We start from the raw sequence: 26271 nt of genomic DNA on the forward strand, positions 1-26271 counted from the left end.
TTTTATAGATCATTTATCCTTTGATGGACAGGACACATGCAAGATTGACTACTATTCATTTTATGACACACATATGCAATCAAAAGCTTATAACTTGTAAGTTTTGAAACTTCTAGTTTATCTACTGTAGAACGGATGTATAGTGTGTATAATACACTGTCTCATGGACTTTAGGCATACTGCTAAATAATTAAGCGTCTTCTGTTCTGTGCTGGTCTCCTGGAACCTGCTTAAATAAAGACTTTTACTTGTTGTTTATTTGTTTGCAGTCCAAACAATAGCTAGCTGGTGTTTTTTTCTTTTTCTGAATTACTATTTGCTTATTTGCATTTATACCCATGATTGCAGGCTAATTTGTAATAGAACATTTCTAATACTAATAATGTAATATTTTGACAGAGGGAGAATGACGTTCATCCAGTTTCTTCATGTCTGCAGCAGTTACTGCTGCTGGCCAGGAGATGGCACTCTCTGATCTACTGTAACTACAAATTGTGTACTGTAGAGTCTGCAGCTTCCAGTTTCTGGATAGATTCCTCAAAGCGTAAGAATATTTAATCTCTTTCTTTTGCCTGTTCCTGTTAGAGTTCACCACAGCAGATCATCTGCCCCAAACTCACCTTTAACCTGTGATCCTCATTTGTCCATCACCACTGCAAACAAGAAGGGGCTTGGGGCTCCTTATGTAATGACACACCATGCTTGAACCTTCTACCAGTAGCTCCTACGACAGACCTCACCACTGTCTTGCTGTCATCATTCGTGTCTTTCATCACCCTCACATTCTTCTCTTCTACTTCTGACTTCCTCATGCAGGACCACAGTTCCTCTCATACGCTTTCTCTGGATCCACAATGACACAGTGCAACTCCTTCTGCCCGTCTCTATACTTCTCCAGCCACAGTCTCGAAGCAAACATCAAACCTCTATAGACTATTAAAATATGCAGCACAATTATTATTTCATTTTTGCAATCTCCACATAATCTCCATTCAGTCCGCAGGGGGAGGGGCCGGGTTATTGAGACATTTCATTGTGGGCGGTGCCGAAGCTTTCGTAACAAGTTTCAGAATCAAAGTGTGTCGTGGTGAACGTACTGCTGGTGTAAAAGGTTTTAAACAAATTACAGTGCTATATATCTGTGTGTAGCTACCGAGCTTCTAATCATTTAGCATTATACAGTCATTGAGTTATACACAGGCAAAAAATGTGTTCTCATTTGTGCCCACGATGAATGTTCACTGCTGTTTAAGGTTATTGCAGGTTTTAAAATGCATTTAAATCGTTCTCATAGTACTTCTGGGGATGATACATGTAATGTTCAAAATGCACATCAGTCAGATGTTACTGAACGTGGATCCCAGTTGAAATTCATTTGGGAGTGTGATATGATTCAAAGAGAAGTGAATCATCTGCTTTATACGAGCAAGTTTCAGTAAATGACACTTTCATTTATGTACCTCTTTTAAAAACTTTAGAGTTGATTTTCAAAAATGCAGAAGTTTCACAACACATGAATAAACCAGCTACTGTAGGTATGCAGATTTTTGTGATGGCAGATGTTACAGAAATCAACCATTAGTCTCAAAATCCAATGGCGCACTGCAAATTTAAGTTTTTTATGAGGACTTTGAAACATCAAATCCCCCTAGGGTCTTAACAAAGCCTCCAGAAGCTTGGATGTCTGGATGTGTGCAATTTACCACTAAGTCTGAATTCCGTGTTGATGAACATCCATTTCATTTCTTTGTTTCATTCCCAAAATGCAAAGAAACATGGTGCTGACAAAACACCCGCTCCATTTGCTGATGATGTTGGGTATTAGAAAACAGTGGTATGAAAGTGTCATTGACTGAACAACTTGCCTACGGCATGATTGCACAAGTAACTGGTGACAACTGAGGTTTGAACTCAATTCTTGGTTATGATGAATCATTCTCTAATTTTATAAATTCGCAAGTAAATTTAGTTGTTTCACTGGCAGAATTCTTTTCCTTACCTCAAACCAGAAACAAACTGAAGTAAGGGTTTTCATAATGTTCAGGTGTAATATGACATCAGATATGGCAGCTTTTGTTCTTGATGTTTGTTTTTCAATCTTAGGTTCATCTCCATCGTCTGCAGAGCAGAGGACCGGGTCAACACAGGTGCACTGCACTGTGAGCTATTCCAAACTGCTACAAACCTTCCAGGGCACAAGAAAGATTGAGTGGACTGGCAGTAATTAGTATTACCAACAAAGTTGGCCATCACATTTCTTGCCATGTTGTAATAAATAATTTTGCCTCTAGAAAAGCTGGGAAACGAAGGTGTTAAGAAGAGGATGGAGTGTTGAGGAAAAACAAAAAAGTCAAATGTTTGGAGTCCAATCATTCATTTTGAAATGTAGTTCTTCCTATTTTTACCAAAGCGTTGAGATATTTTTACATAGTTTTCAGAACAAATTATTCAATTTTGGATTTTATTTATAAATCATGTTCCCTTGTTTCACCTACCTCTATTAATTTACAATATTTAAACATTTCTCTGATAATTTTTATTTTAATACTTTGTTTTGTAGATTTTCATTTATTTTCACTTACAACATATTAACTAGGTACTGTTTTATTTAAGGAGTTTTTGTTGTATTTCTATTTTTTGTAGTACTTCATTGTTGCACATTACTCTTACAGTTTATTTAAAACTAGAAATAATAAAGCAGTTGAGGTGTTTCAGCCTGTGACATTCAGTATCTGTTGGTGCTTCATCTCTTTGAATAAGTGTAAGTCAACGCCAGGCCACACTTCCAGCTGAATTTTTTAGTGTGTAACACCATCAATAAGGAACAGTAAATATCAATAACTGATCAAGAGTAAGTTTTTCTTATTCTTTCCATGAAACACGTGGACAACAGTTCACTATATTCACCAGTAAACAATAAAATCTGCTTCTTGACTTTTTTAATAAATAAATTAAACAACAGCCAGCATGCCAGTTATTTCAAACTTTAAAAAATCTCCATCCCCGTGTGGAAAAGTTTCACCTTTGCTAACTGCATGTAAAAGAAGTAAAGATATCTTCAGACCTGAAAATCTGAATTATTTTCAAAACTCATGTCAGATAGTTTTTAATTGTACTTTATAGTCTCGTAGGATTCAAGAAAGCATGCTTTGAACTAGGATTAAATCTTTTGATTTGTCATCCACAGTTCTCATCATGAATGACTTCTCCTGTGACACAGAGCGCTTCAACACTTTCATCACTTCTGACAACAAGAGATTTCTGTGTGTAAAACCAGGCAGTTATGCAATTGCTCAGAAATGATCTGTCCATAGACAAGGATGCAGGTGCCCACCTATGACCTGGTTTATTAACACTAAGCTAAAGAAGAAAGGATCTCACTGTAGTTCTCACAGCTCAGGACAAGCAGACACCTGATGACCACTGAAGGGAACTAAAACAAGAATTCATTATTATGTTTGTCTCTCATGAACACATGATGATAAAACTCTGCATATGCAGTCAGGAGTCTGATGACCTGTGAAATGAGCTGTTAGAAATGTGCAGATATGTGTAAACATTATATGTAGCAAAACTTCTGACTTACAGGAAATGACGACATCGGATATCATGGCTGCTATAAAACAAAAAATCTTTCATGTGATAAAAATGAACAAGTTGTGTTTCCAACTTTAAAACATCTTAGTGTCTGCTGCACTTTAATTCAAGATTAATCTCATTAAATGTATGAGAACCCTTAATCACATCATCTTTGTAGTGAATTAGCTGATGATTCATTAAACCTTTCTATGTATTTTATCCACAGTGAAAAATATTCACTTTGCTGGACCCCAAAATCACATGAGTTCAATTCATTTCATTAGACATTAGCAGAACTATTAAACTGGACCTCGTCACAACCATTCACACTCACATTCAACCTAACGGCATCTCTCTGGACTGTGGGATGAAGCCAGAGTACCTGGAGGGAACCACAAAGGCACCAGGCCTCTCTTGCTCTCAGGTCACTGCTGTTCACGCTGCTCTGAAGACTCAGGCCTTTGGATCAGCCTGTTGTTTTTCTCCCAGTGTCCTCTCTTTTCAAAGACAAATACCACATAACACCAAATGAGAGTCAATCACTTCACAACAACAGGAACACTCCTGGTTATTGTGAGCAAACGTCAGAACAAGATGAATATATTTACCATTTTAATGAGGGAAAATCTTCTGTGTGGCGTTTCTTCTCAGCGTGACTCTTTTTCCTGACTTTTAGAAACAAGAGGCAGAAAAGAAAGAATAAAAGTTCAAACCTTGAGGATTTTCAACTATTTTGGGACGTTATTTTAGAAACAACCTTAAACACTATTTAAATACTTACCACTTTGTTCAGGCTTGCTGATGTTCGACATGCTTCATTGTATATTACACTCTGAAGCGCTTCGGGCTCCTGGTGCTGCTCTCTTCCTCGGGAGCCTTCCTCTTAGCACCCTTTGCCGACGTCTTTAGAAAACGGCAGAGCACCGACATGAGAACTCTGCCGTCTGCGCTGTAGTCTGTTACTCTCCAGCGGTTTGTCATCTCAGTGTCCTCTGTTTGGTAAACAGTGGAGATGACTCTGGTGACGGGGAGGCCGTCGACAGTCAGGGTGCGGACGCAGTTCCTCCGGTCTGCCTTCAGCACAAAAAGATTTGCTTTCTCCGGAAGAACTGGAGTCAGGAAGCGTGGATGAGAGCCGGAGCCCGCAGGCGGCAGCATCATGCCAGCTGGCGTGTCCGTAGGGGGAGAAGGAGCGGTGTTCTCTCTCTGGCTCTGCCTCACATGGACAAATGGTGTCGTCACCTGGTCCCGGTGGAACAATCCTTTAAATAGTATGTGAGGAAAGTCCTTGGACCCCGTCACCAGGTTATGGTAAAGAGTGAGGACCAGGTGGGACATGGAGTCCAGATTGCTGTTGGTCAGAGGACGGTTCCTCAAGTTAACGACGACCATCTGACGTGAAATGGTTGGACTCACCAGCTCAGCTACGAGAAAACAAAGCGTGCGTCTACATTAATCATGTGATCAGACAAATTAAAGCCTAAATTTAAATGTCAAGACATGGCTTTACATCATCACATGCTATTCCACACACAAACAATAAGAAGCTCCCAGCAGGACTCATTGTTTATGAAAGCCTTCACATTTTTCATGTGATAGGTGGTAGAAGTTTTCATGTAGTATAAGGCTGCATGGACTTCATCGAGGTTTTAATACACATTCACGTTTAGGACTAATATTTTCATATTAGTTGAGCATCAATCTTTTGAGAATAAAGCAGCTAAATTTAAGTGAGAAACCTCACACCTTCGTATTGCAGGCGCATACTGTTTCAATCTCAAACTCAACCAGCGACTCGGTGAACTTTTAGAGCAACACCGTGCTTTGATTCTACAGCTTTACACATTCACAATTTATGACATTTTCATGTACAATTCAGCGCCAGTAGCCAAAACAGGTCACCTCAAACCCTCTACATACAAAAACGGACCGCACACTGACGTCAGACGTCACCGTCCTCCAATGCCTTACGTCGTTTCCATGGCGCGTGTATTAAATTGTTTTGTTTTTTTCAACCAACTAAAAAAAACACATGGCGCCATCTAAAAAAAACACATGGCGCCATCTTTGTCCTGTACTAGCACACTCACACAAATATGACACATTTCATCTTAAATGTTAACACTCATGAAATCCTACTCACTTGCAAGCAATAAAAGACAAAAATCTAAGTTGCATTTGTTTGCTAGCAGTCTGACATATTATATTATACTTATTAGCCTGCTGTGCTTACCATAGCGTTGATCTTTCACACGCTCAATAAAAAGTGATAGCAGGTGCATCTCGCGATCTAAACCAGAAGTCATTTTGCAATTCCTTCTTGAAGATTTCAAACTTTAGCTGTAGTTTGGAAATCAGAGTTTTCACAGCACTTGTGGGAAAAAGCTCCTGTTTGCGCTCAAATGTGAAACCCGAATTCCAATTGTGCCTTCTGCTTTTATACCTGCATTTCAAACACGTCATCCTCATCACCATGACTCCCAGTGTCGCCTAAGACCTGCTTTATTTATTCAAAAGAAATTTCCTATAATTATCATATTTTTATTATAGTTATCATTTAATTTACTGTTTCATATTCATCACTTTTTTATTTGTTGCCAAACTTTGTGGTTTTAATGTTTTTTTTTTTTAAATAAATCATTAATTTACCAGTTTATAGACAATAAATTCATAATGGACTTTTGCATTAAAGAATAGCTTTTCAATGTGCTTTTCACTGCTATCAGAGACGATGTTGAGCCAAAAAGTGATCGCTGTCCAACAAGCGATTAACGGTATTTGGTTGCAAATGAGTTGTTGGCCTACTATCTGTGAAACCTGTGACAAACATATCTCTCCTAAATAATATCAGTCTATTTCAAGCCTGTAAGTACATTTCTGTTGTAAGTTCTATAGAGTCTTGCTAATGACCTACTATTTGCATTCAGGTGTGTTACAAAAGGGACACATGGAAAAGTTGCAGGACACCGGCCCTCGAGGACTGGAGTTTGAGATCTCTGCGGTTGTTGAATACCTTCAACTGTGCGTTGTAACAATCATGGAGTTAGCACTTTTTTACTTTTATTTTTATGTTTATTTAAGTGTTTTCCTTATAATATGTTTCGTACAACGTACCGCAGCAATTTCCTAATGTTGTAAATCTGCTCAACATTTGGCAATAACCCTTTTCTGACTCTGATTCTGAGTTATTTTTGACGAAGGCAATGCCAAAGTCTAAACACTTTAATATGACACTAACAGCTCCAACAGCAATGTGTGACAACAATTTGAAATGCAACAACAAAGTCCTAAAAACATGAACTACATTTAAAATCCTAAAAATGAAACTGTATCTAGTTAAAAAGTTCTCTATGTGAAAATAAATGAAAATCTGCAAAAATAGAATCAATAAAATAAATAAATACCCAACAAATACTTCAACATTGTAAATGAACAGAGTTAAAATAAAGGAACATGATTTGAAAATCAAATACAAAAGTTAAATCATTTGTTCTGAAAACTATGTAAGACTGTGCAAAACATTAATTCCCCAGTTTAGAGACAGATTAATAAATGACATTCATAATGAAAACCCATAATGGACTTTTTTCATTTAGCAATAATAAAATCTGCTTGCTTGTTTAATTGTTATTAAGTGGCAGTCAGATCACCAGCTTTTTAAAACATATTCATAAACACTTTTCAGTCAACAACATTTGCAAAGGGGTTATAGATAAAATAAAGGTATGACGTGTTTTCTAGGTATGTTTATAACTCTGTGTTATTGCACATTGTGAAGGCGTGCTGTGTGGCAGGCAGGATAGGACCCAAATGCAGGACTCTCAGAGATGGGTCTTAAATTCCAAAGGCAGCTTCTATTGCTCGAAAAACTCTTCATGGAAATTAACACTTGCAAAAACAAACTTAACCTCAACTAAAATGGCACTGGAAAATAGACACTAGGAAACACAGGCTGGAAACAAGATGGGAGGAAACAGCACAAAGAGAGGGTATGTGTGTCACAGGTTTCACAGACAGTAGGCCAACAACTCATTTGCAACCGCTTAAATACCGTTAATCGCTTGTTGGACAGCGATCACTTTTTGGCTCAACATCGTCTCTGATAGCAGTGAAAAGCACATTGAAAAGCTATTCTTTAATGCAAAAGTCCATTATGAATTGTCATTATGAATTTATTGTCTATAAACTGGTAAATTAATGATTTATTTAAAAAAACAACAACATTAAAACCACAAAGTTTGGCAACAAATAAAAAAGTGATGAATATGAAACAGTAAATTAAATGATAACTATAATAAAAATATGATAATTATAGGAAATTTCTTTTGAATAAATAAAGCAGGTCTTAGGCGACACTGGGAGTCATGGTGATGAGGATGACGTGTTTGAAATGCAGGTATAAAAGCAGAAGGCACAATTGGAATTCGGGTTTCACATTTGAGCGCAAACAGGAGCTTTTTCCCACAAGTGCTGTGAAAACTCTGATTTCCAAACTACAGCTAAAGTTTGAAATCTTCAAGAAGGAATTGCAAAATGACTTCTGGTTTAGATCGCGAGATGCACCTGCTATCACTTTTTATTGAGCGTGTGAAAGATCAACGCTATGGTAAGCACAGCAGGCTAATAAGTATAATATAATATGTCAGACTGCTAGCAAACAAATGCAACTTAGATTTTTGTCTTTTATTGCTTGCAAGTGAGTAGGATTTCATGAGTGTTAACATTTAAGATGAAATGTGTCATATTTGTGTAAGTGTGCTAGTACAGGACAAAGATGGCGCCATGTGTTTTTTTTAGATGGCGCCATGTGTTTTTTTTAGTTGGTTGAAAAAAACAAAACAATTTAATACACGCGCCATGGAAACGACGTAAGGCATTGGAGGACGGTGACGTCTGACGTCAGTGTGCGGTCCGTTTTTGTATGTAGAGGGTTTGAGGTGACCTGTTTTGGCTACTGGCGCTGAATTGTACATGAAAATGTCATAAATTGTGAATGTGTAAAGCTGTAGAATCAAAGCACGGTGTTGCTCTAAAAGTTCACCGAGTCGCTGGTTGAGTTTGAGATTGAAACAGTATGCGCCTGCAATACGAAGGTGTGAGGTTTCTCACTTAAATTTAGCTGCTTTATTCTCAAAAGATTGATGCTCAACTAATATGAAAATATTAGTCCTAAACGTGAATGTGTATTAAAACCTTGATGAAGTCCATGCAGCCTTATACTACATGAAAACTTCTACCACCTATCACATGAAAAATGTGAAGGCTTTCATAAACAATGAGTCCTGCTGGGAGCTTCTTATTGTTTGTGTGTGGAATAGCATGTGATGATGTAAAGCCATGTCTTGACATTTAAATTTAGGCTTTAATTTGTCTGATCACATGATTAATGTAGACGCACGCTTTGTTTTCTCGTAGCTGAGCTGGTGAGTCCAACCATTTCACGTCAGATGGTCGTCGTTAACTTGAGGAACCGTCCTCTGACCAACAGCAATCTGGACTCCATGTCCCACCTGGTCCTCACTCTTTACCATAACCTGGTGACGGGGTCCAAGGACTTTCCTCACATACTATTTAAAGGATTGTTCCACCGGGACCAGGTGACGACACCATTTGTCCATGTGAGGCAGAGCCAGAGAGAGAACACCGCTCCTTCTCCTCCTACGGACTCACCAGCTGGCATGATGCTGCCGCCTGCGGGCTCCGGCTCTCATCCACGCTTCCTGACTCCAGTTCTTCCGGAGAAAGCAAATCTTTTTGTGCTGAAGGCAGACCGGAGGAACTGCGTCCGCACCCTGACTGTCGACGGCCTCCCCGTCACTAGAGTCATCTCCACTGTTTACCAAACAGAGGACACTGAGATGACAAACCGCTGGAGAGTAACAGACTACAGCGCAGACGGCAGAGTTCTCATGTCGGTGCTCTGCCGTTTTCTAAAGACGTTGGCAAAGGGTGCTAAGAGGAAGGCTCCCGAGGAAGAGAGCAGCACCAGGAGCCCGAAGCGCTTCAGAGTGTAATATACAATGAAGCATGTCGAACATCAGCAAGCCTGAACAAAGTGGTAAGTATTTAAATAGTGTTTAAGGTTGTTTCTAAAATAACGTCCCAAAATAGTTGAAAATCCTCAAGGTTTGAACTTTTATTCTTTCTTTTCTGCCTCTTGTTTCTAAAAGTCAGGAAAAAGAGTCACGCTGAGAAGAAACGCCACACAGAAGATTTTCCCTCATTAAAATGGTAAATATATTCATCTTGTTCTGACGTTTGCTCACAATAACCAGGAGTGTTCCTGTTGTTGTGAAGTGATTGACTCTCATTTGGTGTTATGTGGTATTTGTCTTTGAAAAGAGAGGACACTGGGAGAAAAACAACAGGCTGATCCAAAGGCCTGAGTCTTCAGAGCAGCGTGAACAGCAGTGACCTGAGAGCAAGAGAGGCCTGGTGCCTTTGTGGTTCCCTCCAGGTACTCTGGCTTCATCCCACAGTCCAGAGAGATGCCGTTAGGTTGAATGTGAGTGTGAATGGTTGTGACGAGGTCCAGTTTAATAGTTCTGCTAGTGTCTAATGAAATGAATTGAACTCATGTGATTTTGGGGTCCAGCAAAGTGAATATTTTTCACTGTGGATAAAATACATGGAAAGGTTTAATGAGTCATCAGCTAATTCACTACAAAGATGATGTGATTAAAGGTTCTCATACATTTAATGAGATTAATCTTGAATTAAAGTGCAGCAGACACTAAGATGTTTTAAAGTTGTTCATTTTTATCACATGAAAGATTTTTTGTTTTATAGCAGCCATGATATCCGATGTCGTCATTTCCTGTAAGTCAGAAGTTTTGCTACATATAATGTTTACACATATCTGCACATTTCTAACAGCTCATTTCACAGGTCATCAGACTCCTGACTGCATATGCAGAGTTTTATCATCATGTGTTCATGAGAGACAAACATAATAATGAATTCTTGTTTTAGTTCCCTTCAGTGGTCATCAGGTGTCTGCTTGTCCTGAGCTGTGAGAACTACAGTGAGATCCTTTCTTCTTTAGCTTAGTGTTAATAAACCAGGTCATAGGTGGGCACCTGCATCCTTGTCTATGGACAGATCATTTCTGAGCAATTGCATAACTGCCTGGTTTTACACACAGAAATCTCTTGTTGTCAGAAGTGATGAAAGTGTTGAAGCGCTCTGTGTCACAGGAGAAGTCATTCATGATGAGAACTGTGGATGACAAATCAAAAGATTTAATCATAGGTCCCTTGTTCACGCGTTTCATGGAAAGAATAAGAAAAACTTACTCTTGATCAGTTATTGATATTTACTGTTCCTCATTGATGGTGTTACACACTACTTAAAAATTCAGCTGGAAGTGTGGCCTGGCGTTGACTTACACTTATTCAAAGAGATGAAGCACCAACAGATACTGAATGTCACAGGCTGAAACACCTCAACTGCTTTATTATTTCTAGTTTTAAATAAACTGTAAGAGTAATGTGCAACAATGAAGTACTACAAAAAATTGAAAATACAACAAAAACTCAAGAAAAACTTAAATAAAACAGTACCTAGTTAATATGTTGTAAGTGAAAATAAATGAAAATCTACAAAACAAAGTATTAAATAAAATAAAAAATATCAGAGAAATGTTTAAATATTGTAAATTAATAGAGGTAGGTGAAACAAGGGAACATGATTTATAAATCAAATCCAGAGCTGAATAATTTGTTCTGAAAACTATGTAAAAATGCGTAAACACTTGGGTAAAAATAGGAAGAACTACATTTTAAAATGAATGATTGGACTCCAAACATTTGACTTTTTTGCTTTTCCTCAATAGTCCATCTTAACACCTTCGTTTCCCAGCTTAGAGCTTTCCCTTGCTCTAAAATCATTTATTACATCATTGCAAGAAATGTGATGGCCAACTTTGTTGTTAATACTAATTACTGCCAGTCCCCTCAATCTTTCTTGTGCCCTGGAAGGTTTGTAGCAGTTTGGAATAGCTCACAGTGCAGTGCACCTGTGTTGACTGTTAACTTAAATTTGCAGTGCGCCATTGGATTTTGAGACTAATGGTAAATGGCCTGTATTTGTATAGCGCTTTTACTAGTCCCTAAGGACCCCAACGCACTTTACACATCCAGTCATCCACCCATTCACACACTGGTGATGGCAAGCTACATGCTCAGCGTGTAGCCTGGGGCGCACTGAGAGGTGAGGCTGCCGGACACTGGCGCCACCGGGCCCTCTGACCACCAGTAGCGGTTTTAGATACGGGCGACACGGGCGGTTGCCCGGGGCGGCATCGTGGTGGGGGGCGGCATCACGGGCATCGGCAAAAAAAAAAAATTGCTCGTACTCATGCTGCCCCGACATCATGCCAGCGCATATTGGGAATGGCATAGGTACCGATCGGTTTTCTATCGCCCATTTTCTGGGAGTAAGGGCGCCCTCCGCTTGCGAGGTGCGACTGCTGCTTGCGGCACAGGGAGGAGAGGGCGGGGCGGCGGGGGATTCTCTGGCTGGCTGGAGCAGCGTCTAATAACCAACTTGCAAAATAAAACAAAATAAAAACAAACCAACAACACGAAAACAGCAGACATTATTATACAGACTTATAATTTGCACCGATGTTTTTTCGAAATTCTATACGCGAAAAGTGAGCGCGAGAGCCCTCGGTGCGCCTGCGCGCTGCTGAAGTCAAAGTAAACTTTATTGTCATCTCCGCTACAGTCCAGTATATAGAGAGACGAGACGACGAGGCTCCAGTTACAGCAGTGCAAGTAAACAAACAATAAATATAAGAAGAGTAAGAAAATAAATATACACTTTAGGACTCGGGGTAAAGGGATCAATAACAATTTAAAATGTATATTTTATATTTTGTTGATTTAAAGTCTCACACAACCCGTTTTTAAAGTTTAAAAAAAAGAGAAAAGAAGAGGAGGAGTGTAGCGACTTCCACAGTCGCTAGAGGCCGGGGATGGAGTCTGCCTATTTGCCTGACGCGCTGTCAACTTTACGCATAATGCGAGAGGTGGAATTGCTTGCTTGTTTATTAAAGTGCTTGAAAAGTTTACAGAGCAATGTGATCGGCTCGCGATTCAAACTCTTAAAACATCACAGCTCTAATGCAACAAGGGGAAACTCGTTGTGCTGCGGTCAACAAAAACTACGGCTACCCAGCCCTCCTCTCTGTCAAAATCAAACCAGTGAATGACAGACTGACAATGCCCTCTTAATGTCACCGCTAGCACCCACGTGACTCCCATTACACATCACCATAGCAACCAAACAAATGAAAACCCAGTGATCATTAAAATTCAATACATTTAATTATGGCTCCTACAAGGAGAAACGAGCAAAAGATACAGGTAAGCAGATGTGTCATTGGATAATGGCAGGTCATGTATCCTAAAACATTAAGAATCAGAATACTTTCTTAATCCCTAAGGAAATTATGTGGGTTACAGTTCCTCCAAGAAGAAATGGTAAAAATAGTAACAGTAACAGACTAAACTCCAAACAATATATACAATAATATAATATTAATTAGTCACTGTCAATTGTCCTGTTCCCATTGTATGACGAATTATGATGTCTGTTTGGTAGCCGTTTGCATACTATGCATACTCTCTCTCTCTTCATATATAGGGTCATATATGTGTGTGTGCGTGTGGGGGGGGGGGGGGGGGGGGGAGAGGGCGTGTTCGCCCGGGGAGCCAAACAGGCTAGGACTATGGAGGACCACAAGAGCCACGCGCATCGAAATAAAAATGTCTGTGCTTAAATAATGAATTGTAGAATAAATTCTGCAATTGTAAATTCATTTTTGAATTCCAATTTAATAAACTGCATTTCAAAATCCTTTTTCCAATTGCATTTCAAAATCCTTTTTCCAATTGCATTTCAAAATCCTTTTTCCAATTGCATTTTAAAATCCTTTTTTCAGTTGCACTTTAATAAACTGCAGTTCAAAATCCTTTTTCCACCTGCAATTTAATAAACTGCAGTTCAAAATCCTTTTTCCACTTGCAATTTAATAAACTGCAGTTCAAAATCCCTTTTCCACCTGCAATTTAATAAACTGCAGTTCAAAATCCCTTTTCCACCTGCAATTTAATAAACTGCAGTTCAAAATCCCTTTTCCACCTGCAATTTAATAAACTGCAGTTCAAAATCCTTTTTCCACCTGCAATTTAATAAACTGCAGTTCAAAATCCATTTCCCTTTCCTGTTCGCTCCGGGATTAGCTGCTGGATTAGCTCCTGGATTAGCTGCTGGATTAGCTCTTCGATTAACAACTTGCTGGAGGCTATTCAAATTAGCCACACCGTGGGATGTAAGGAGCTCTCTGATTGGTTGGTCAGACACAGGCTGTCTGCCAGCCTGGATTTTTCTAGCTCATAGCTTCGCCCTGCTAAGAAGCGTGTGTGCTTGTACAAAGGCCGTTCAGCCTCGGGATTTACACTCGGCTCGACACGGATATGTGAAGAATGAAGGGACCCTGCAGCGAAACGGAGAGCGCAACCTCTGACTGAGGGCCTGTTTACGCAGTCTGACCACCTGTTGAAGGTAACGTGCTAACGTGGCTAACGCTAGCATCACCGCACGTAGCCCCGTTATTTTAAGGACATCTTAGCTTATGAAAGTTTTACGTCGCAGCTGTACGAGCTCGCTACGTGTTTTGTAAGCTGCTGTGCTCTTCACAAATAAAGCTGGAAGCAGCTCAGACTGTTAGAACCAGCACTGAGCCATGTTACATTTATACAGTGTTAGAGCAATGGTTGTAACCTACAGCCTTTAAACTAGCGATTAAAATGCTGACAGTAAACTCGTCAGTCCAGATGTTACCACATTACTTTGTGATACTTAGAGTTAAAACAACTGAGACAGGCTGATTAAAATAACAGCTGTCAGTTCTCTCATTCCTTATATCAAGACTGGAGATCACACTACTGATTTCAGTTCATTTAATATGTGAGTGCACAGATTCATTCTCAACTGGACATAAACGATGATTAAAGGTTGTATATATGATGAATTCATCAAATCCCAGCCTCTAACACAGTACGCTGAATCTTAGCTTTGAATGTCCAGTATATTCTAATCAGTGCAATTTAAGCATTCACTGAACCTACAGTAATTGAAATTGATTTAATAAACTGCAGTTCAAAATCCTGATCAAACTGAATCAAAATTGATTCAGTTTAGTACTTTTCTCTGTATGCTCTGTGATTATAAAGGCCTTAAATTCTGTGATATATACTGTAAATGATTTTCACAGAGGTCTTAAAGTACTTAAATCACTGCTGATAGTCTGGTTGTTTATATTTTCACGTTTTTGTGTCTGTAGGGCTGTTTGATGACGATTTGGACTCCTCTGGGAGATGAGGACACACCCACATCTGTTCCATACTGCAGCCATGGATGGTGTTACGGCTCTGAGTCAGCTTTAGGCCATCAGACGCACACACTGGAAAACCAGCACCTGGACTTCATGCAGGAGAGACGGCCTCAGTGATGTAGGTTCATAAGCGAGTTCAAACATTTCTGGCTTCTTATCACTTAGATTCCTTAATCTTAAAAGTGAATGCATTTAAAGCAGGAACTGCACACCTAGCTGTCAAAAGTTTGGCAGCATGAGTAAAGTTTTGTAGGGTCCTTGTTAAAAATCCCACAAGCGCCACACCACATTTGTCATATATAGTTCATTTTGTACAGGACATTGTTGAAATTATAAACTATATATTCTAATTATCCACTTGTCTGTAATTTTTGAGTAAATGGATGTCACTGATAAATCAGTGGTGATTCACCTGCAAATGTTTTTAACAAACTTTGTTTTTTGTAGAATTCATCAGCAGCTGTGAAGAGATGCATTTGAATATCTTCTGGTTCCACTTTTCCTAACCTGGAAGCTGAGGATGGCTGATTCCTGACAAGGGCACACACCTCAGCCCTATCATGGGTGTTACATCCTCCGTGCAGCAATTCCAGAGAAAACGAGAGAGCAACGACCACTCATTAAGACCAGACAGAAATCTGTCCCTTTCTGGCAGCTGTGGAAACTTCCAATAAGAAAGTTTGCATTCTTAGAACAATGCTGGGTCGTGTGTGATGTGTCATCATATGAGGATATTACATTTTGACTTAATTCTGCTCAATTAAGTGTTTTGATCGTTGATCCAGTATAGCAGCTTTGTGTTGTGCAGCAAGTTAAAACCCATTGTCCTCACGAGCACAGCATCTAACAACTCTCCTTAAAAAAGTCGATTGACTTTAACTGGAAACAATGGTTTCCAGTGGGAGATACATTCATCACTCATCCGTGACACTGGAGAAGTCACCTGGATGAGTGATAAAACAGACCAGTTTAAGACCAAAACTGAACTCAGTGAATTGACATTAGACTGGAATTCATAAGATGAATAGAAATACTGCTGAAGCTGATATATATATATTATATAGATATAGATATATATATATATATTATATATATATATATAATATATGTGTGTGTGTTCTTTTTTTTTTCTCCAATTCACCAGGTCTGTAAAGTTCAGTATGACTGTGGTACATGATACAAAAGAATAAATACAGAAGAATAAAGACTTTATGTGAATAACTTTACTCTTCTTAAAAATAACTCATAAAACAAGTAAAAGTACAAATGTGTACAAGTTAGAGACTTCCTCAGTAAGTTTACACTCTTTTGGAGTGATTTTAATTGTGTGTTAAAGAGAAAGAGATTAGGAGGTAAAGTAGAGGATCCAGAGTCCATCATCACTGAGGCCGTCTCTCCTGCATGAAGTCCAGGTGCTGGTTTTCCAGTGTGTGCGTCTGATGGCCCAAAGCTGCCTCAGAGCCGTAACACCATCAATGGCTGCAGTATGGAACAGATGTGGGTGTGTCCTCATCTCCCAGAGGAGTCCAAATCGTCATCAAACAGCCCTACAGACACAAAAACGTGAAAATATAAACAACCAGACTATCAGCAGTGATTTAACTACTTTAAGACCTCTGTGAAAATCATTTACAGTATATATCACAGAATTTAAGGCCTTTATAATCACAGAGCACACAGATTAAAGTACTAATCTGAATCAATTTTGATTCAGTTTGATCAGGATTTTGAACTGCAGTTTATTAAATCAATTTCAATTACTGTAGGTTCAGTGAATGCTTAAATTGCACTGATTAGAATATACTGGACATTCAAAGCTAAGATTCAGCGCACTGTGTTAGAGGCTGGGATTTGATGAATTCATCATATATACAACCTTTGATCATCGTTTATGTCCAGTTGAGAATGAATCTGTGCACTCACATATTAAATGAACTGAAATCAGTAGTGTGATCTCCAGTCTTGATATAAGGAATGAGAGAACTGACAGCTGTTATTTTAATCAGCCTGTCTCAGTTGTTTTAACTCTAAGTATCACAAAGTAATGTGGTAACATCTGGACTGACGAGTTTACTGTCAGCATTTTAATCGCTAGTTTAAAGGCTGTAGGGTTGCAGCCATTGCTCTAACACTGTATAAATGTAACATGGCTCAGTGCTGGTTCTAACAGTCTGAGCTGCTTCCAGCTTTATTTGTGAAGAGCACAGCAGCTTACAAAACACGTAGCTAGCTCGTACAGCTGCGACGTAAAACTTTCATAAGCTAAGATGTCCTTAAAATAACGGGGCTACGTGCGGTGATGCTAGCGTTAGCCACGTTAGCACGTTACCTTCAACAGGTGGTCAGACTGCGTAAACAGGCACTCAGTCAGAGGTTGCGCTCTCCGTTTCGCTGCAGGGTCCCTTCATTCTTCACATATCCGTGTCGAGCCGAGTGTAAATCCCGAGGCTGAACGGCCTTTGTACAAGCACACACGCTTCTTAGCAGGGCGAAGCTATGAGCTAGAAAAATCCAGGCTGGCAGACAGCCTGTGTCTGACCAACCAATCAGAGAGCTCCTTACATCCCACGGTGTGGCTAATTTGAATAGCCTCCAGCAAGTTGTTAATCGAAGAGCTAATCCAGCAGCTAATCCAGGAGCTAATCCAGCAGCTAATCCCGGAGCGAACAGGAAAGGGAAATGGATTTTGAACTGCAGTTTATTAAATTGCAGGTGGAAAAGGGATTTTGAACTGCAGTTTATTAAATTGCAAGTGGAAAAAGGATTTTGAACTGCAGTTTATTAAATTGCAGGTGGAAAAAGGATTTTGAACTGCAGTTTATTAAATTGCAGGTGGAAAAAGGATTTTGAACTGCAGTTTATTAAATTGCAGGTGGAAAAAGGATTTTGAACTGCAGTTTATTAAAGTGCAGGTGGAAAAAGGATTTTGAACTGCAGTTTATTAAAGTGCAGGTGGAAAAAGGATTTTGAACTGCAGTTTATTAAATTGCAGGTGGAAAAAGGATTTTGAACTGCAGTTTATTAAATTGCAGGTGGAAAAAGGATTTTAAAATGCAGTTTATTAAAGTGCAATTGGAAAAAGGATTTTGAAATGCAATTGGAAAAAGGATTTTGAAATGCAGTTTATTAAATTGGAATTCAAAAATGAATTTACAATTGCAGAATTTATTCTACAATTCATTATTTAAGCACAGACATTTTTATTTCGATGCGCGTGGCTCTTGTGGTCCTCCATATAGGACCGCCACTGCTGATCACCACCAGTAGGCAACGAGTGAAGTGTCTTGCCCAAGGACACAACGACCAAGACTATCCAAGCCGGGGCTCGAACCGGCAACCTTCCGATTACAAGGCGAACTCCCAACACTTGAGCCACGATCGCCTCTTGAGCCATGGTTGGTGTCGCTAACATCTGCCATCACATAAAGCCTCACACATACAGTAGCTGGTTTATTCATGTGTTGTGAAACTTCTGCATTTTTGAAAATCAACTCTTTCAAAAGAGGTACATAAATGAAAGTGTCATTTACTGAAACTTGCTCATATAAAGCAGATGATTCGTTTCTCTTTGAATCATATTGCACTCCGAAATTAATTTCAACTGGGATCCATGTTCAGTAACATCTGACTGATGTGCATTTTGAACATTACATGTATCATCTCCAGAAGTACTATAAGAACTATTTAAATGCATTTTAAAACCTGCAATACCCTTAAACAGCAGTAAACATTCATCTTGGGCACAAATGAGAACAAATTTTTTGCCTATGTATAACTCAATGACTGTATAATGCTAAATGATTAGAAGCTTGGTAGCTACACACAGATATATAGCACTGTAATTTGTGTAAAACCTTTTACACCAGTTGTAAGTCAGCTAGCTTGGAAGAACACACCATTAGGCTCCTGTGCTCACGGCACTGTGATGCGTTCAATGCCTGCCAAATGATCACAAATCTCATACTTAGGAAAATAACCTCGGTTACACTTGCACCCAGAATTTTTCATTACACAACAGCAGGAAGCCTAATGGTAAAGAGCTGTGTTCTTCAAAGACAAATACTTGATACCTTTAAATACCGTAAATCACTTTTTGGACAGCAATCCCTTTTTGGCACACCATTGGCTCTGATAACAGTGAAAAGCACATTGAAAAACTATCATTAAATGCAAAAAGACCATTATGAATTGTCATTATGAATTTCATTTATCCATCTTCATTTATATAACCTGGTGAATTAATGTTTTTTTTAAAGCATTAAAACCACAAAGTTTGGCCAAAAAACTGTACAAAATACACATATATTCTGTCTGGTTTTTATTGACCTTCATGCCTCTTCTCTCTAGAGCACCTACCTCCACCTCAGAATATAGTGTAATCTGAAAAATCATCATAGACTATCAAGACTCCTGCCAGACCAGGAGTCTGACCATCACCACTGCAAACAAGAAGGGGCTCAGGGCTCCTTATGTAATGACACATCATGCTTGAACCTTCTACCAGTAGCTCCTCGACAGACCTCACTACTGTCATGTCTGTCATCATGTTTTCATGTCTTTCATCACCCTCACACTCTTCTCTTTTACTTCTGACTTCCTCATGCAGGACCACTGTTCCTCTCATACGCTTTCTCTGGATCCACAATGACACAGTGCAACTCCTTCTGACCTTCTCTATACATTCTCTCTAATATGCAGCACAGTTATTACTGTTACACTATAAAGAAATGTTTTATTTCATTTTTGCAATCTCCACATAATCTCCATTCAGTCCGCAGGAGGAGGGCCCGGGTTATTGAGCCATTTCATTGTGGGCGGTGCCGAAGTTTTCGTAACAAGTTTCAGAATCAAAGTGTGTCGTGGTGAACGTACTGCTGGTGTAAAAGGGTTTAAACGAATTGCGGTACGTTGTGGACTACATACAACGCAGGCAAAGGTCAGACTTTTCTTTGTGAACTTTTATTTATGCCTCAACAACTCGCTAGTTTATGCTAGCTAAGAGTATGTTAGCTAGCACTCTGCTGTCGTGGTTGCTAGGGTCCTGGCTGTAGCTTGAACGAGTACAAAGAGCAAGTGCTATATTTTTGTGAGTAGCTACCAAGCTTCTAATCATTTAGCAGGCTGCAAGTTGGTGAAAGCTCCGCCAAGCTGTGCTCGATTTGTCAGGTGATTAGGAAAGGTAGTCGAGCGCAGATGAAATCGATATGACCGCTTATCAGCTGGAGAGTTTTGTTACAGTAGAAAACCGACTGCTGGGAAATATAATAAGAGAAATGCCCTGTAAGCGGTCACTAACTCTCTTATGTTTGCTCAAAGCTTAAGCTTTTGAATAACGGATTAATGGTTTGTCATTATAAAATAGTGAGCAATAGAAAATAATTTTTAGCCACATTACAAAAGCGGGAAACAGAAAATGTTAATTTTAAGAAAATCTCAACAGTCCACTCTACCAATATAATGAAATTAACTTTTAACTTTTTTTATTTTAAATTTCTTTTTTTGAATGTATTTAATTCTTTGTACATTTTTGCAGATGGCTTCAGCTCTGGCTAACAGGGCAATAGGTGCCATCATGGGATCAGCAGTGGCAGATGCTGCAGGTATTAATACTATCACACTTGTTTTACATTGATGATCTATGAAAGTAATCATGCTTGTGTTTAATAACTGGAAAGACAGTTTTTATAGGGGACTAAAATGCCGTCCTGTGAAACACTCAATACCACCATACTACTTCCATGGCAGGGTTAGTTTAGTGGTGCACCTGATTAATTGATCATCACAAGTGTGAGCACCTCAGGCACCTCAAAATTGGATCATGCAACAAGACAATGATCCAAGGACAGCAGCAAATCTCTTAAAAAAAAAAATCGTTGGAAAAATAAAAGAATCCACGTGTTGCGATGGGCCAGTCAAAGTCCAGACCTCACCCTGATTGCAATTCGATTATGGGACCTTAAGAGAACTGTGCATAAATGAAAACAGACATCAATGAACTAAATCAATTTTGTAAAGAAGAGTGGGCCAGATTTCTTCCACAACAATGTGAGAGACTGATAAACTCTGTCGCCTGTCAAAACTGTCAAGACTATAACTTTTGAGCTGTCATAAGGTTAGCAGATATCTTTCAGCTGAGCTGAAAGCTTCCTGGTTTGAGTTGAGTACTCAGATCTTCAGGTTGTACGAGTGGAAGTGGATTTTCAGTCCTTTCTTATTTTTAACACATCTCCTTAGGTTTTGAGTAATGTCAAGGTTCAGAGTGTAATTATCTTGTCTCTTGCAGCACAGCCTCTCCACTGGGTGTACGACCTCCAGAAGTTAAAGGGGATCCTGGCTCTGAATCCAAACCCAGAATTCCACCCTGAGTCCGCTAACCCTTTTTACAGGAGGGAGACTGGCAAGCAGAGTTGCTATGGAGACCAGGCATATGTCCTGCTGGAGTCCCTGTCTGAATGTGGAGGTAGTGCTGCTGACTTTATCACTAAAATTAAACTAAACTTACATTTCTATAGGTCATAGTAGGTTTCAGATTACTACTATCTACAGCAAGCGAAGTTATGCATTTGATTCAGTTTGGTTTTTTTGTTTGTCAGTAGAATTATTGATAAAGTTATGGATGGATTTGCTTTAAATTCTACCAGAAGTAGCACTTGGTCCAACATAAAGGGATTAACTAGAACTGGACACATGAAATTGCCTCATATCTTTACAAGTGATATAAGGAAAATATAAGAAAGTGGGCTGTCCTCAAAGAAATATTACGCATTACTCTAGATCCACATATTCTGCATGCAGGGACTCGGTTCGTGCAGTGTGTAGGGAATTTTCACACACTGTCTAAGATGCCTGATCTCTCTGACCAGGTCTAAACATTGATGACCTGAAGCAGCGCACACTGAAAGTTTTTGGGCCAGGATCAGAGTATGACACGCCCGTCAATGATCCTTACAGAGAGAGGGGAGGTAAGAGAAATCTTGGAGATATCCCTGAGGTCCGTTACCTTTTTGACAAAATATGCAATTTGGACTTCTGCAGGGCCAAGACCTCAGCTGCCCATCGATGGGCCGTGGAGACATGCAAGTTTAAAGAGCTTCCTGAAGAATGTGGATGCAGGCAAAGAGGAGACGGGTAAAGCTTCTGAACTTATTCACAGTTTGACGTTATGAAGACAAACATCTCTAACCTAAATCTGTACTGGTTTCCTTCAGGCTGTGAGAATGACTGTCAGATTGATGGAATAGCCAAACTGGCTCCTATAGTGGCTTTTTATGCAGGACAGCCCGACATGCTGGAGAAGCTGGAACAGGCCATCCGTGTCACCCAGAACAATGATGAATGTGTGGCGGAGACTCTAGCAGCAGCGAGGTCAGGACATCTTCCAGCACACCAGTTTCACTTATTTACACATCTTGGATTAGAATTGGCTAATTAAGGGTTATTAAAAAAACTTTGTTTTTAACCTGGAAACCACAATAGACTATTACAGACCTTCCCAAAGTGTGGGGCCCGCCCTCTAGGGGGGGCGCAGAGCCATGGCAGGGGGGTCGCGGTATGAAAAGGGGGGGGAAAAAACAAAACGCTTGGACACTGCTAGCATGGGGCACCTACAGAAACGCAAAGCAGGAGATGAAGCATAGCTGAATATGTTTCCAAACCAACTTCATTCTAAGCCAAAGACTAGAAAATATGGTGAAGCATATCTTCCCTTTGGTTTCACCTGCACAAGTGCCGAGGTAGGTCTCCCCTGCAGAATTGGTTTTCCCTTCGTCGGGAGCACGCGCTGGGCTGTTCAAATCACGGACAAACTGTATCCCACAGTCGTGATTTTTAGTTCACAAACACTTGTTGTAATGACTAACTACTCCTGACATTTTGGAGATGTTAGCTCTTTATACAGTAAAGTTACAGCAGGATACAAATAATATCAGGCTGATCCTGACACGATTTGTTCCCTCGGTTCAAATCACGGACAAACATTATCCCACAGCTGTTTATGTTTTTAAACCCATTTTGCACAGAGAGGCACTTTTTTGAAAAATGTATTGATAGCAATGTTGAATATTATTACACAGGAAAAAAACAACTGCACGTAAAATAATCACACCGTGACGCCTCTGCCTTTCTAAATGGAGGGACAGTAACTGGGTGTGTATATGTAAGCATGTAAAACCTGCAGATAGAGACAAAATACTGTTAATCTGAATATCTGCCATTCTGCAATTCATCTCATGTAAACAATAACGTGGCGCACAGCGTGACGTGAAAAAAGGCACATACCTTTGACGTTGCGTGATGAACTCTGTATTCCTCGTCCACACGGAAACGCAAAAAAGGAGTTTTAAAAATCTCCGTTTCCGGTGATTCCAAATGCCATTTACGTGTGGACGAAACAGCTGCGTTTTCAAAAATACCCGTGTAGGTGCGGACGTAGCGTAAAAGAGTTAGTAGTTTATTTTCTTACCACCTGCAATTTATTGCAGATTACTTGTATTTGTTTAATTGTTTACTAAATGTTTGAGGTGTGAAATAAACCGCAATGGAGCAAAATATGGGTGTGTGTGGTTGGAGGATGTGTGCGCGTGTGCGCGCGTGCACGCATGGGGGGGGGCGAACATTTTTCTTGTAAAACAAAGGGGGACCTAGCAAAAAAAGTTTGGGAACCACTGGACTATTAGATCTGATAATTAAAAGTGGGCATAATAAGAAGTATTTGGAGCAGAGAGTATAAAAATAGGGAAGAGAACACATTTCACATTTTAATAAACTGAACAGCCACATGAAAGCTGAGCGTCTCTAAAGATCATTCCAGTTTGGCTGCATGGTTGATTACACCGTTCTCTGTAGTGAGGCAAAATCAGAGCACATATTTAATACTGTTCTACAAAGACGTATAAAGAAAAACATAAAACGGAAATGCTCCACACTGACTTCTTTTCCCAGGTTTCTGGAACATTTCATCCTGAATGGTCCAGATCCAAAAGCCTTGGACGCGGTGCTCAATCAGCTGAATGACCCAAACAGAAAGCAGCCTCAAGATTTAGACAAAGCAGTCATCGGTACGTGAGGCCAGCAGCATATTTCCTTCCCTGTGTTAAAGTCATGAGACCGACTCATGTGATCAAAGAGTTTATTTTACCTTATTCTCTGAAGGTTCAGTTCCAATGTGACATAACGATGATAGGATAAAGAGATATGCAGAGAGTTATGTTTAGTATTTTAGGTAACATCTCATCTTATGTGTGACTCACTACTGCACCCTCTCTGCGTGATTTCAGGACACATCCACCAGGTGAAGGAGAATTTATCCAAAACTCCGCAAGAGCTGATCCCCTCTGTCTTCACAAATGCATGAGGTATCTTTGATAAGCTCCCTCAACCTCTGCCATCAGTGTAGTCCTTAACAGTAACGTGGTAAAAAAGCGCTATGTGTAATTTGGATAGCTGTGAGACAAACCAGGAAAAATGCCTTCACGCCATTCACATCTGCCTCTGATGTTTCAGGTTTGCCGGGTGCGTTCCAAGCCGCGCTGCACGGAGTCCTGACAGCCACTCGCTATGAGACGGCTGTCAGAGACACCATGAGCTGCGGGGGATGCACCTGCAGCAGAGGATCCTTCATAGGAGCCTGTCTTGGGGCTCAGGTGGGGCTGTCTGCTAATCTAATATATTCACGTGCACATATTTTAAGTTTGATTTATGAAATGTTCTGTTCTCATTTTTCTAGGTCGGACTTGAGGGAATCCCGGAGTCCTGGAAGTCCAAGACCCTGCAATACGACTTGGTGTTGGAGCATGCCAAGAAGATAACCAAACACCTGTCGGCGTAATGCCTTTTAAGAAGGCTTAGAGAGAACGGTGTGACAAACTGTCGAGCTTTGACAGAACAGCCAATGATGGTTCCTGTTTAAATGTCTGGATGGCAGGAGCCAGATGTTTTTGTTTCTGTTAAAGTAAAACAGGTTGGTTCACATGTTCTGTGAGAAGATATGGTAAAGATCATCATTATTATAAAAATGAATTACTATTTAAACTACTATTTCTGGGCTAAATATATGTCATTTAAGCATTATTCATACTGACAGTGCAATTTGTGGTCCAACACAAAGTATAGGAGTTTAGAGAAAAAGACTCCATGCACCACGGTTAATGCAAATGATGTTTTTCCAATATCCAATGCTGCATTTATGTAAAGCCACAAGTTATATGAAGAGCCCATAAACTGCAGGAAGCACATCAGAGATGGAAAGGCCATCAATAAAAAGAAAAATAATACCTTCCTTTGTTTATTTTTACAGTGTGCTTTTATAACTCACACATCTGTCTTTCCTTTTAGTAGTGAATGAAAATTTCCTTTGAAGCTGAAATAAACTGCTGTACTTAGCCTTCCAGTGCTAGTATCATAAAATTAATAAAACATTAACAGGAGCTGATTGTATGAGTATACTGAGATTCCATGTTCCACATGGAGGTCACATGTGGAACATGGAGGTCTTTTATGTAATTTTAAACTTTCAGCAGCTCGAGCATGGATTTCATTTACACCACATGAATATTTTGTAATCTCTTTTAAAATCTATAACCACACCAAATTAGTTAATAAAACAGGACGCTGTGTGAAATGCAGTGTTGGGTAAGTTACTTTAAATTAGTAACTTAGTTACATTGCTAACTACTCAGTCACTTCAAGTTACTCATTACTTTCAAAGTAACTAGTTACTAGGGAAAGTAACTTTGGTTTTACTCAGAATTCTCTTGTTAATGTGTTGCTTCCGTTACTGGATACCCAGCAAGATTGCCAGTCTTCTAGCTTGCTTACTTGCTACAAGTGCACTGTGCCACCTACCAGTAGAAAGGAAAAGATAATGTGCATATTTCCACGAGAGAAATCCCACTCCTGGACCGTCGTTGACCACCGCTATGATTCTAGCCTACGTCACAGCATCATGTGTGCTTTTTACATCCAACACAAAAACTGCAGTCGAGGTGCTTTCGATTGTACTCAGAACTTGGAAATTCTGCCTTCCGAATAGGAAGATGTAGGTAACACCAGACTGCAGATGAGCTGCATACAGGGCTGGACTGGGACAAAAAATCGGCCCGGGCATTTTGACTAGAGACCAGCCCGCCATTATAGGAAAAATCATAAAGCCTTTGAATGAAAACAAACACTGTTGTGACAGTGATGTACACTGTCTTGATGGTATATATGTATCAATCGTTTGTTGTAAGACTCAGATAATTATTTTTTAAAAGCTAGACATTTTAAATGAGAATAAGAAAGAAAAGTAT

The 26271-nt window shown here is 39.6% G+C and overlaps 1 long non-coding RNA gene and 1 pseudogene across 1 annotated transcript; both read left to right on the forward strand.

Annotated features, from left to right (window-relative positions):
- The first annotated feature begins 13988 nt into the window (after positions 1-13988).
- Positions 13989-16024, forward strand: LOC134617325 (uncharacterized). The gene is made up of 3 exons (XR_010091514.1): positions 13989-14151; positions 14933-15101; positions 15431-16024. It is a non-coding gene; the product is annotated as an uncharacterized LOC134617325 (long non-coding RNA).
- Positions 16025-19780: 3756 nt separating this feature from the next.
- LOC134616923 (crystallin J1A-like) lies at positions 19781-25567 on the forward strand (annotated as a pseudogene).
- The last annotated feature ends 704 nt before the right edge of the window (positions 25568-26271 follow it).

This window comes from Pelmatolapia mariae, linkage group LG18 (assembly GCF_036321145.2).
Source record: "Pelmatolapia mariae isolate MD_Pm_ZW linkage group LG18, Pm_UMD_F_2, whole genome shotgun sequence".
Lineage (NCBI taxonomy): Eukaryota > Metazoa > Chordata > Actinopteri > Cichliformes > Cichlidae > Pelmatolapia > Pelmatolapia mariae.